The following is a 13,690-nucleotide window of genomic DNA, read 5'->3' as shown; positions in this document are numbered from 1 at the left end:
GACATGGACCAGGGATCACAAATGGAGATTAGATAAAGGGGCATTCAGAACAGAAAATAGGAGGCACTTTTTTACACAGAGAATTGTGAGGGTCTGGAACCAACTCCCCAGTAATGTTGTTGAAGCCGACACCCTGGGATCCTTCAAGAAGCTGCTTGATGAGATTCTGGGATCAATAAGCTACTAACAACCGAGCGAGCAAGATGGGCTGAATGGCCTCCTCTCGTTTGTAAACTTTCTTATGTTCTTACGTAAGTTACCTTTAATTGGGTACTTGTGAGTGTAGTGCTCATGAAAGGTGAAGGAAGATGGTAAAGTGCTGCCACAGCCACAGCTTCGCATCTGACTTTGCTTTTAAAATATATTTATTTATATTTATTTATTTAGTTAGTTAGTTAAACAAATATTATAAGTACACTGAAAAGTTAACATCTTCTGTAAATCTCAAACCCATAGCATAGTAAACATTAGTTATTCTCCAGTAAAAGAAAAAAAAAACCACTGTAAGTCTGATAAGAACTCTCCAAATGTCTAGCAACACGGCTTCCTTGTCTATCGGTTTATCCGATCGCTTTCTGTGGGGCAGTATCAGGGTATAATGAAGTGTAAAAGATGAAGCCTCAGCTGAGCCGTTTATTCATTTCTGTGTCAATGGAGTCACACCTGGAACAATACAGAAATGGAACAGAGAGACTGTGGTTAGTAAAGCACACGGGAGAGAAAAGCACAAGAGAACTTTTTTTTTGTTTGGTGGTGGTGCTCCCTTTGTTTTACATTCTCAAACTAGAAAGAAACAACTCAAAATGCTCATTAAACTGCGGCTATCTTCACCTGTTACAGTTACACTGTTTCATACTTGCAGAAGATGGGGGCTAGTTTTGCTCTGCTGCAAACAGAAAATTGTACCCAATAATTTATAAGCTTTGATGGGATTGAAACAGATGAGATCAGTCAGAATTTGACTAGGTAGAGGACACAAAAGTGTACTTTTGGCACTGGCGTCCGTTGTTCATGTGAGAAACACAAAATCTCATGTAGCTCAGAAGAGTTAGGCAACCGTCAACTTAAAACATGGCAAACCGTAGTCTACAGTACCTCTCTCAGCTGGTTCTGAGAGAATACTGTAAGTACAGAACTTTAAAAATCTCTACATTCAATTTAACAAAAAAGCACAGATTATGAAGTGTTCAATACATCTTTCTGTGGTTCAAATTTGAAACCAAACAAAGCATCTCTACCAGCTTATCTAGGACTGTGAATGTCGAGCTTCAGGTCAAACCCTCGTGCTTCCTCAGCTGACCCTGCTAGGGAGGGCATGGAGACAGCGGCTGTGTCTTTCTGAACATCTTCATCGGGAAGCGACGTAGTGGATTGGGAGCACTGGATTCCTAAACATGAAGAATGTTCTTGTTGTTAGTGGTGTGACCAGCAGCTGATCGACCGGCACGGCTTTGGATCACAGTCACATATCATCTGGGATTTACTTCACCCACACGAATACTCTTCAAACTATTTTATTTATTTATATGATGTCCTGGAGCAACTTTGAAGAATGGACTGAATACCTGTAACCCCCTCCAACCCTTTATTCTGCCTTTGAACCCCCCCCCCCCCTCCTCCCCCTGTGTGTTCCTACATTCATATTATTATTGTTGTTGTTGTAAGTCTTACCACAAAGAAATACATAAGAAATCATATTACATTCGACTTTGAAATAGTATTGATAATGGAAGAAACATGTTTTAATTAAATTATAAGGCTACAGTTGGTAAACTCGGTATGGAGATACATATCTTTCATTTTATTTGTGCTTTTGTGGTACTTTTCTTGGAGAAACAGTTATCTGGTGGCTCAGGGGGTTGACTGTATGTGATGCATAAGGAGGGCCTGGGCTCGGACATGCATTGCTGGTGGAGAGGCACAGCTCTAAAGAGTTGAGAGTTTTTTCAAACCAAGGGAGTTTTCAATGCTGGAATTCTCCTGTGGCTTGTTTGTATTTGTTGTTGTTTTAATGCTTTGTGTTGCACCTTCTGTGATATTCATAATGGAAACTGTTTCACAAGTCGCTTTTTAGAATGTGTCTGTGGAGGAGTCCCATGTCCCATTTCAACCATTATAATGATGGATGTTAATATTGTGTCCTCGAAGGTGCAGAGATTGAATTCTCCCATGAAACATACAAAATGCCTTGACTTTCTGCATCGCAGATGATTATTACAGGAAACGCATCTTAAATCATGTGATGTCCACCATTTTCAAAATTTTCTTTTTAGAATTGCAGCCTTTTCCTCTGAAAAAAGCAAAACTAAGGGTGTACTGATCCTTACAGATAGTAAACTGCAGTTATCTATTGAAGGGTCTGGGGTGATGACTCAGGCCGATTTATATATTCATTGGCCATGTTAAATAATGTTGATTTCATTTTGGGGTCAGTTTATGCCCCTGAATACGACGCAAATTTGCTATCAGGGATTGCTGATACCATGTTGAATTTTTCAGAATACTTATGTGTAATAGGAGTTGGTTTTAATGCAGTAATCAGCCCCGATTTGGATAAGTCCAGTTTAGATTCTGCCACAATTAATTCATCCCTTTATAAATAACTTTATAAATGATTTAAATATTGCAGGTGTGTGGCACCTGAGAAACAGCAATGCAAGTGTGTGAGGGGGGGATTGTGGTTGGTTCACTTAAGAAGCAGACAAGATGTTTGTAGTCACCCAACACCCACGTTTTATTTACAGTGCTCAGTTGGCAGGTGCTTCCTTTACAGTGCAGTAGTGAGTGCTCTACCAACGACGGTACTGCACACACAACACACAAACACAGGTGTGTAAGAAAGCACAAATCGTAAAGTCCAAAACAGAATGGTAAATAAAAGGAGAAAATAAAAACTATTGCCGCGGCTTGTCACCTCCCCTAATACTGGAAGCCCTGAGAAATGCCACTGTTCTCTATCTCACAGTTGGAATGGCTCAGGTTCCCCTAAATTATTTGAGTATCAGAAAGTAACCTGGCTTCTCACTCAGCGGTTTGCTCCTGCCGCACAGTACAGTTGAGCAGTCTCAGGTTTCCGAATCCTTCGTCCATGCAATTGTCATACTTCCTCGATGAGCCCAACATAAAGACACAGAAGAGTAGCATTTTATTTGATCAGAGGTCCCAGCTGGCTCCACGCCCCACCAATCAGAGTGCGAGCCAACGCAGCCCGGCCCGCCTCCCTGTGACACTGCCATGACTGACAGGTGGATCTTTCCCTTGCAGACCTGCGCATGCGCCCGAGAGTCACTACAGGTCCTGTCCCTTTTCAAATACTCCTCCCCCGCCCCCCCCAGAATGGCACCACTGGTACATAAAAAAATTCTACACACCTATGCCTTCCCTGAATGAAAAACTGTGTTTTTATGCAGTTCTCCTGCTCGGTGGACTACCCTGAAGGCATAGGGCTGCAGAGCCAAGTACCACCATGTGATATGGGCATGATTGTCTTTCATATGGTGGAACTATGCTAAGAGGGCATGATCTGTAACAAGGGTGAAGTGTTGCCCCAGGAGGTACCGGAGTGCCTCACCTGCCCATTTTACTGCCAGACACTCCTTCTTGATGGTACTATAATACTTTTTGCAGGGAAGGAGCTTCCTGCTGATATACAGGACCTGGGACAACATTGCCCCGAGACCTGTCTCTGACGCATCCGTCTGCAGGGTGAACCTCCTACTAAAATCAGTACTGCATAGCACTGGCTTGCTACACAGTCTTTTCTTTAAGGCGAGAAAGGCCCTCTGGCACGGCTCCGTCCACTGAACCGTATTTGGGGCAGCCTTCCGGGTGAGATCTGTCAAGGGAGCAGCGAGAGTGGAAAAGTTCTAAATTAACTTACGGTAGAAACCCACCAATCCCAAGAAGGAGCGCACCTGGGTTTTAGTCATAGGAATCGAGCAGTCAGCCAATGCTTTCACCTTTGCAATCAGCGGCCTAATCTGGCTCTACTCGATACCCCAAATACTCTGACTCACTCTTCCCCAATTGCACACTTCTTTGGGTTAGCAGTGAGCCCAGCCTCCCGCAAAGATTGCAGCACTGCTGCTACCTTACACAGATGACTCGGCCAAACCTCACTGTGGATAACCACGTCATCTGTGTAAGCAGCGACATACTGCTGATGGGGTCGCAAAATGTGATCCATCATCCGCTAGAAAGTGGCCATGGCTCCATGCAATCCAAAGGGCCTGGTAATAAACTGGTATAACCTGAAGGGAGTCGAAAACGCTGTTCATTCCCGTGATTCTGGGGTCAGGGGTATCTGCCAGTACCCCTTCGTTAAATCCAGTGTCGTCATAAAGTGAGCCGAGCCTAGACGCTCCAGCAACTCATATACCCGGGGGTTGGGATAGCATTGAACTTCAATGCAAAACCGAGTCGACCCATCTGGCTTATCCACTAAAACGATCAGACTATTCCAGTCATTCTGTGACTCTTCTATTACCCCCAGCTTGAGCATCTCATCAATCTCTGTTTTTACTACCTGTCTTTTCCTTTCAGGTATACGGTATGGCCTTTGACGAACTTGTGTCTCCAGTTCAACGTCAATGTGATGATGGGCTACTCGGGTCTGCCGCGGGACTGGAGAAAACACGTCAGGAAAAGCAGCCACCAGATTTTGAGCCCGATGTTTCTGTCTTGGTGTCAGATTATCTGCAACCTGAACCGACCCCATCCTTGTCAAAACAGAAAGATCAGGCCCCTTGTTTTAGGAAGTCTTTTAGCATTGAGTTTTTCTTTATCAACAGCCACGTCTCGCCTGGAGGTAATGTTTTTACATTGCATTTCATTTGGTTTCGTTGTTGGTTAGTGTGGTTGATACTAATTTTCTCTGTATTATGTTTTTTTTTTTTAGGTTTTTAATGTCAACCACCATTCCCTTTCAATTCGAATACGACCACCAACGAACATTATGTATGGGATGCCTGCCCATTGGGTAGGTATCACTGAGCTCTCTATACCATAGCTACCGATAGGCCCCTTCCTGGGATGATGCACTTGGTCCCGCCCACCGAGGGAATAAAACTGTCATCCTTCTCAAGACGGTACGGTAAGACCTCTGTGTTCAGCTGAGCGTGTTCATATAAAAGAGCTTCTCGAGTCGATTGTATTTCCCTTGCATTCGTGCTGAAAGCTGGCTCGCCGCTTTCCCGGAATCAAGGACTTTGAAAAGACCGAGCCTTTCACCTTTCTGTCTTTCAGCGGCCTCCTTGCTTGCATGGTAGGCCGCTCTGTGTTATCTGTCTGTCGTGTGTGAGCGACTACCTGTGCAGTAACCTGCGAGTGGTTGTCTATTTCTTTCTGAGAGTACACGGTTCCTCCACGGGGCTAGGCCTTGCCGTATCCCCGCTGTCGAGTAGCCCTCGATGGCTGCGTAGGCCCGCCCACCTCGGTGAGTCGGACCTTGTAAACAAACAGTGTGCGTGCCCCTATACTATCTTTCTACCGTTGTTTTTCTGTCTGCTTCAACTCGCCCACCGCGGCTTCGGCCCTTGTGTCCCCCTGGTGCACGCTACGCACTGACCAGGTGTGTGTGACCGCTCGGTTAGGGTAGGCACAATTGCGTAGTGCCCTCACTGGTGCGTCGGTACTGCGGCACATGCATGGCTCTTGGTACTTCGGTATCTCGGTGCTCATTGCATACGGCACACGGTGCCCAGCGCTACAGCGTCAGTACACAGACACAGCGCTGCATGGTACACGGTGCACATAGTGCTCTCGGTGCTCGGTACGCACAGTGCCGGTAGTGCTTTGTGCCCATTGCTACAGCGCTACTGCACGGTGCACACAGTGCACGCTACTCTGCGTGCATGGTGCTCGGTACTCTGCGTGCATGGTGCTCGGTACTCTGCGTGCATGGTGCTTGGTACTCTGCGTGTATGGTGCTCGGTACTCTGTGTGCATGGTGCTCATTACGCACGGTGCACGCGGTTCACACGGTGCTTGGCCACTGCTACGGAGCTAGCGCAAGAGCGCACGGTGCTGCACGGTGCATGGTGCACGCGGTACCCACGGTACTTAGTGTGCACGGTGTACATGGTGTTCAGTACCCTCCAATACAGCGCTAGTGGGTGAGCACACAGCGTTGCACTATTAACACTAGAAGCCCAGCAGCAGTCATTTTGAAGGTTTATGGTTTTAAAATGTAATTTTCTCCAGTCGTGTAACACATATGGGGCTGTGCGTTCGTGTACCTTTCTGTCTGTATGTATTAAATATTCTCACAAAGCATGAAACGCGGGAGTGCAGAAATAAAGGAGATATATTACATTATACCTAAAAGCCCCGGCAGCAGTCACATTGACGGCCACACAGAAAACAATTGTATTGTGATTATACAGGTATTCTACTTTATTATTTTTATTTACCAGTCCGCAATGTGTTTAGCTGTAATCAGATTAGTCTACTCTGTGCCTGAGTGACTGACTGACCGTTTATTGTTTTTCAATCAGCCTTTTCAAAGGCTGGCACCTGCTTGCCAGCTGTGCTGTTTTGGTCAGTCAATTAGCATCGGGAAGAGTGAAAAGAAATACCAGAGACCGTGGAGTTTTACAATGCAAGAAAATATGGAGTTGATGTTTTGGATCAGATGGCACGGAAGTATTTCGTGAAAGCTGGCTCCCGACGGTGGTCTGTTCAGGTGTTTTACAATGTATTGGACCTAGCAGCCATCAACTCTGGGTACTTTACAAAGAATGCACAGAGAAGAATTTACCAAGGAGAGAATATATTTTACAGTTAGCACAGGAACTTCGCAAGAAGCTTTTGGAACAGAGGGAGCCAAGCGTGTACCCACAGCTGAAGCTGGCAACCCCGCTGAGAGCCGCAAGAGACACCAATGCCAGGTTGGCAAGTGCAATAAAAATAAAACTTCGGGCAGCTGTGCCCTGTGCAGAAAGGCGGAGTGGAGAAGCGCATTATCTGTGCTGATTGTGAACAGCCTTAGACTCAAGGTAAAGGAATACCATTTTGTCAAAAAAAAAAGAATAAAAGAAAAATATATTAGACTTTTTTTTATAACTTCTTGTGCTGTGCGCTTCTTTTTTTCTAAGTTTATGTATCTACGTTGTTCAGTTGCTTTTGCGCATCTGATAATAAACCAATTGCTGTTGAAAAGTTAAAATGTATTGCTATCGTTTCAGTTTTATAAATATGTATGTCGTAAACCGATGTCTGTTCAGATGTTTATTTATTTACATTGTCTTGTTTTGATTTGTAAAATAAATGTTCATATATATATACAGCTGATGCAGAACACCAGACCCATGTCGGCAAGTCGGGGTTCCACCCCTGCACGGCCTGCAATGCAAATATCCTGCAGGAGGATAAACATACCCTCTGTGCGCGGTGCTTGGGCGTCCAACGTGCCACCTTGGCCCTCGAGAGGGACGTGGCCTGCAGTATCTGTGTGGCTTTTCAGCCCCGGGTGTAGAAGGCCAGGAAGGCAAGTTCCGCATCCTCGGTGGCCGCATTGCTCCCTCCCCGCGCCTCCGTCTGGGGCAGGTCGAACGCAGTCACTTGGACAGTTCCAGTCCCTATGGCTCCGCTGGGTGACCTAAGGCATCGCCTACAGGACACACCAGCAGCAAACAACTGGGCCCACCCGGCAGGCAGAGGAAACGCAGCATGTGGCCAGCCCACACACCAGTGTCCCAGGAGGCGTTTCCAGGGCCAGCACCCTAGACAGCCACCTCATACAGCCCCTCAGCAGCCCAAGCAGGGCCCCTGAAGGCCCCAGACCCCCTTTTTGGCACAACAGCTGCAGTACGACTGGTTGATCTGTTCCCAGTCGCGGGAGGGAGCAGTGGCCCATATGGAGGTCATGACAGAGCATCTGGCGAGGCAGGGCCTCACCATCAATGATGCCAAGAGTCGGCTTACACCAGTGCAGTGCACAACGTACTTGGTGCTCCGGCTGGACTCCGGTATGATGTGTACATACCTGTCAGACGACAGAGTTGCAGTTATCCAGGGTCGCCTCTTCCTGTTCCAACAGGGATCGCAGGTCACCCTCCTATTGTGCCAGAAACTATTGGGTCTGATGGCCGCAGCCATATCGACCATTCAGCTGGGTCTGCTTCGCATGCGCCCGCTACAAGCGTGGCTCAGTGCATTCCACCTCAACACCAAATGCGACAGACAGCTCTGCACAGCTCCTGTATGCGTATTTGGGAGGATGGCAACAGGGTGTCTCTGCGCACCAACCCTGCTTTCCTCCCCAAGGTGATCACAGCCTTCCACGTTAATAAGTCTGTGGAACTGGAGTCCTTCCATCCACCCCCGTTTGCTTCAACGGAGGATGAGAGATTGAATTTCCTCTGCCCAGTGCAGACATTGAGATGCTATGTGGATATTACAAGAGCTCTGCATCAGTCTGACCAGCTCTTTGTCTGTCACGGGACACGGACCCTAGGACAGCCCCTCTAAGCAGGGTCTGTCACACAGGATTGTGGACACAGTCTCAACTGCGTATGATGGTGCCGCACACTCCACTAGAGGGTTGTCTACATCTTGGGCCCTTTTCAGAGGGGCCTCAATGTCTGATATTTGTAATGCGGCTACCTGGGCTACGCCACATACCTTCTCCAGGTTCTACCGCCTTAATGTGGTAGATCGTGCCCTGCCTTCATTAGGCACGAGGGTCCTTGAGGGTGTTAGCTCACACCGCTAACCATTGGGTTATGCGGTTCTGATGCGTCCCTCATATGCTGCTGTTCCTTCTCCCTCGCGACGGCTCTGGTATACATTATCCCATATGTAATGTCTTGGTGGTCGTCTTCGAATTGAAAGGGAACGTTAGGTTACCTACCGTAACCCTGATTCCCTGAAAGAGAAATGCTTCCTCAACCATGAGACAGAATTTTTTCTGGGACTTAACGTAACAGCCAATCATGTTTCTAAGTTTACATATCCTATGATTTCATTGGCTACTGCGAATGTCAATCAACTGAAAAATATGAAGACAAAAAAAAAAACGAATAAAACGCAAAATAATGCACTTTATTCCTTAAGTGTCATTAGGAGACTCTATTAGAAATGTATTTACGCGTGGATACACCCATAAAGAAATTGCAAGACTCACTGAAGTCATTACGAAAAAAAGCATATCGTAAGTATAGTGTATGATGACTGATCGCCAAACTAAATGATCCATGACAAAGAAATTCCTGATAACTGACGCTGAGACGTGAGAAATGACGATGTCCTAATATGGACACTGTACAGGCATATCCCATACATAATGTTCGTTGGTGGTTTAGGGATCCAGGGTTACGTTAAGTAAACTAACGTTTCTTTTAGATTAAAGAAATTCTGTTTCTTTTATACTAAAGAAACTGTGTTGCTTTTTGTAGTTTCCTTTATAGTTTTTTCTCGTTTGTTGTATATTAGAGTGCTGTTTTTTCTGTTTTAAAAGTATTGCTTTCGTTGCACCTGTATACTTTCTCTTGTTAGAGGAACGACTCTCTGTATCCAGGGTTACTGTTTTCCTATTTGATAGGACGCACTGCCGATCTGAGACGTTAAAGACTAACTACTGTTATGTGCTAGAAACTTCCTTTGGTGAATGGTTTGAATTTGTGTTAACAGCAAGAATTATTACTATCTAATTTCTGAAATCTATAATTGAGCTTCTTAAAGTATACAGCGTGTTATTAGTTTCGGAGACTTTTTTGTGTTGTATGCAGTCCTGTATCCTGTATGCACTGTTTTGTTTTATTTTTGTGTTTGTTGTGATATTATTCACGCACTGAGTTTTTGGTTTTGTTTTCTTAATTTGTGTATTTTCATTTATTTAGGATTCTCGGGCGCTATTGCTGCAACAGACGCCGGGAACCTTTGAATTGCAGTGCTGTATATCGATCTTATTGTGTGTATTCAGAGTGCCAAGACTCCCCTCTAGTGGAACTCAGTGGTACTACAGCTGCCTGTTCCAGATACAATGCAAACTGTCTTGTAATTCATCTTTAATTCTTTATTCAGGTTTTCCAGTATTCAAACTGGAAGCCTTTTAATAAACATTCTTTGTATTTTTATATCTTATACCTGCCTCCTTGGTTTTCATTTATTTGAGAAAGGCTTGAGTGGGGAACCTAACTTTATCTCTTCGGGGTATTTAACTTCCTGCACTGAACTTGATTGTTAACAGTGCAGTTACCATTTTGAAATTGGCACTTCGGGGCTCCTCTTGCTCCTGTCCACTTTAAGAGGTTTATTTAATTCCACTTTAATTGCGTTATTTAAATAATGTTTTACTTTAAAGTCTGTTTTAATAGATTAGAGTTTCTTGTGCATGAAACTTTTTTAGGGGGTTGTTTTTAAAGAAACCAAGAACAGTCTAGAGCAGTTTCATGTTTTCAGCAAATTGAATTAATCCAAAGAGAATTCATCAGTTAAAGCTTTAGCCGTGTGGAGTAGTGGTTAGGGCTCTGGACTCTTGACCGGAGGGTCGTGGGTTCAATCCCAGGTGGGGGACACTGCTGTTGTACCCTTGAGCAAGGTACTTTACCTAGATTGCTCCAGTAAAAACCCAGCTGTATAAATGGGTAATTGTATATAAAAATAATGTGATATCTTGTAACAATTGTAAGTCGCCCTGGATAAGGGTGTCTGCTAAGAAATAAATAATAATAATAATAATAATAAAAATAATAATTGTTAAAGCACAATGACTCCCTGGCCTCTATTAATGCAATCAAATCCAGACGAGGTAAATAGGGCCTTTGATGTATTTTAATCTAATCTTTATAAGTCTGAAATACAAACCGATCATGTCACCTGCAGGGTCTTAGATGGCTTGAATATGCCCAAACTGTAGGCTGAACATAGTAAACAGCTGGATCCCCCATTAAAATTGGATGAACTGAAAAATGCTATTAAGTCAATGAAAAAAGGTAATGCCCCTGGTCTAGATGGCCTTCTCTCATAATTATTACTAGGGATTTGGGACTGAGCTGGCCCATTGATACTGGGCTCTATAAATCATGCTATTAATACTGGCTCTTTTCACAAAGATCAAAAAACTGCATTGAAGGGCTCCCGAGTGGCGCATCCAGTAAAGGCACTCCGTGTGGAGTGCAGGATGCACCCTATAGCCTGGAGGTCACCGGTTCAAGTCCAGGCTATTCCACTGCCGACCGTGGATGGGAGTTCCCAGGTGGCGGCGCACAATTGGCCGAGCGCCGCCCGGGTGGGGGAGGGCTTAGGTCAGCCATGGTGTCCTCGGCTCACTGCGCCAGGCTCCTGCGGGCTTGCCTGTAAGCTGCCCAGAGCTGCGTGGTCCTCCGACTGTAGCTCTGAGTTGGCTGCAGGGCGAGACTACACAGTGAAAAGAAGCGGACGGCGCACGTTTTGGAGGACGCGTGTGTCCGTCTTTCCCGAGTCAGCACAGGGGTGGCAGCGGTGGGCCGGGTTGAAATAAAAATAATTGGGCATTTCAAATTGGAGAGAAAATCAAAAAAATAATTGGTGATTCCAAATTTATAAAAAAAAAAAAAAATACAAACTGCATTGATATCTCTGCTGTTAAAAAAGGGCAAAGAACCTCTTGAATGTCTCTCATTAATAGTGATGGTAAATTGTACGCTAGGTGCTAGATTAGAGGCTTCTATAGGAAATCAAATTAATTTTGATCAAACTGGTTTTATGAAAGGATGATTGGCATCAGACAATAATCGACGTTTGCTTCATATAATTTATTCAGCTGACACTCACCCTGCAGCCTGTACAGTTTTATCTCTTGATGCTAAAAAGGCTGTTGATCGTCTGGAATGGGTCTTCCTGTGGTTAGTTTTAGAACATTTTGGTTTTGGTCATGGTTTTATTTATATGGTGTGGATGCTGTATAAATACTCCTCTGGTTTCAGTTTTAACTGTTAGTTCTCTATCTCTTCCTTTCAATTTGGAAAGGGGGATCTGACAAGTATGTCCACTGTCATCCTTTTTATTTGCTCTGTCCTGGGAATTCGACAAAGTGCAGTTATCTCTCCAATTGAAATGAAGGGCTCAAAACATGTAATTTCTCTCTACGCCGATGATATTCTTTTATACTGTATATCTCCAACATAACATAATCTATCCCTCATGTCTTGATCCTGTTTAAAAAATTTGGAAGGATGTTTGCTTACAAAGTTAACTGAACTAAATCGATTTTGATGCCTTTGTATACTGCCACTAGGGGCACTGTGCTACCCCCTAATCCCCCTATTGAGAGAACTTTTACTTATTTACGCATACAGCTTTATTCGTCTTTACACCAGATTTGTAGAGGCAACTATTACTTGTATGCAAAAGGTCAAGCCTGATCTCTTAAGTTGGTCCTCTTTGCAATTGTCTTCGCAAGGTTAGGAATAGCAACGATTTGAAATTAATGCACCACCACATATCAACTTTTTGTTTTTCATGTTGCCCCTCCTCCCAAATATACTGATCAAGCTCATTCTATGGTTTCCAAATTTATATGGGGAGGCAGTAGCCCACGAATACAGTTTACATCTTTTCAATGAGCCAGATTGTCAGGTGGACTGTCTGTTCCTCATTTGAAATTCTATTAACCGGGCATTCCAACTTAAAGCATTGAGAACTTGGCTGGACCATGACTCGGGTTGCTTGGCGACATGTGATGGAGGCCTTCGTATGTTCCAGGAACTCAAATAAACCTGCTCCCTTCCCGACTTCTCTTACTTTATGTACCTCAGGCTCAGATCAGCTATGCAAGCCTGTGGTGTGCCATGGGACACAGCTCTGCCACCCTCTCCTTTGGCAGGTGTGATCGATCCTACTAGCCCTTCCCAGGGGATGGTATCTACTATTTATGACCATTTGCTAATGGAATCTTATAACCGCTAACTGTTACTAACACCTGGAAGCAGGATTTGGGAGTCGAGGTAATATTCCTAATTGGGTGACTGTTTGGCAAAATACATTTGTGGCTTTATTAAATGTAATTATTAAATTCAATTCTGTTTGTTTTTCTCCAGTCTTGATCTTGAATAAATCAGAAGTGTTTTATTTTTTCTACTTACACATCTGAAATACTCACTCTGCGCTGGGGTGTAGTCAGGCCTCCTGACACCTAGGAGAGAATGACAAAACTCAGGGTTACTGTGTTTACAAGTGAATCTATCAGCAGCTTCATAGCATTGAGAAATGTATTGTCATTATTCCAAACACTGCAAACTTGACCTCCAAGATTTTGTTAAACCGGAAAAGGTCATGATTACAATCATGTTATTAGTGCACACATGTCAGGGCTGGACACATTTACTTTCCCTGCACCCAGCCCTGCTTTTCAGAAATGTAGCAGCTTGATGAGATTTGTTACTAAAAGCACTCCCTAAAATCACCCAGAAATTCTGACCCATTTATGGCATCCTAATGCACTAAAACCACTGCAGATATTTTTTTCTGAAGATTCTACCAGTTACTCTCCTTCATGTGCATTTTTTTATTTTTCATGCATTAAAAGAACAAAAATCGTAGCCCAAATAAAGTCATGACTGGGGCTCGCCATTTCTCCTTTGGTGTCCAGGGTAGCAGAATTTTTTATGCAATTGTTGCGAGTTGGGGGCTGCCCCTCTTCTGCTAGAAGCCAAGGTGTACGCATTTAGCCTTCTAACAATAGCACCCCATTTTAGTGTACGGAGCAACT

The 13,690-nt window shown here is 44.3% G+C and overlaps 1 long non-coding RNA gene across 1 annotated transcript; it reads right to left on the bottom strand.

Moving 5' to 3' along the window:
• Positions 1-551: 551 nt before the first annotated feature.
• Positions 552-13,328, bottom strand: LOC131705067 (uncharacterized). Its single transcript, XR_009310154.1, has 3 exons — positions 13,082-13,328; positions 1,239-1,388; positions 552-663 (listed from the first exon to the last, which is right to left on the bottom strand). It is a non-coding gene; the product is annotated as an uncharacterized LOC131705067 (long non-coding RNA).
• Positions 13,329-13,690: the final 362 nt, after the last annotated feature.

The sequence above is a fragment of the Acipenser ruthenus genome, chromosome 34, assembly GCF_902713425.1.
Source record: "Acipenser ruthenus chromosome 34, fAciRut3.2 maternal haplotype, whole genome shotgun sequence".
NCBI lineage: Eukaryota > Metazoa > Chordata > Actinopteri > Acipenseriformes > Acipenseridae > Acipenser > Acipenser ruthenus.
This window is presented reverse-complemented; position numbering and strand designations above follow the sequence as displayed.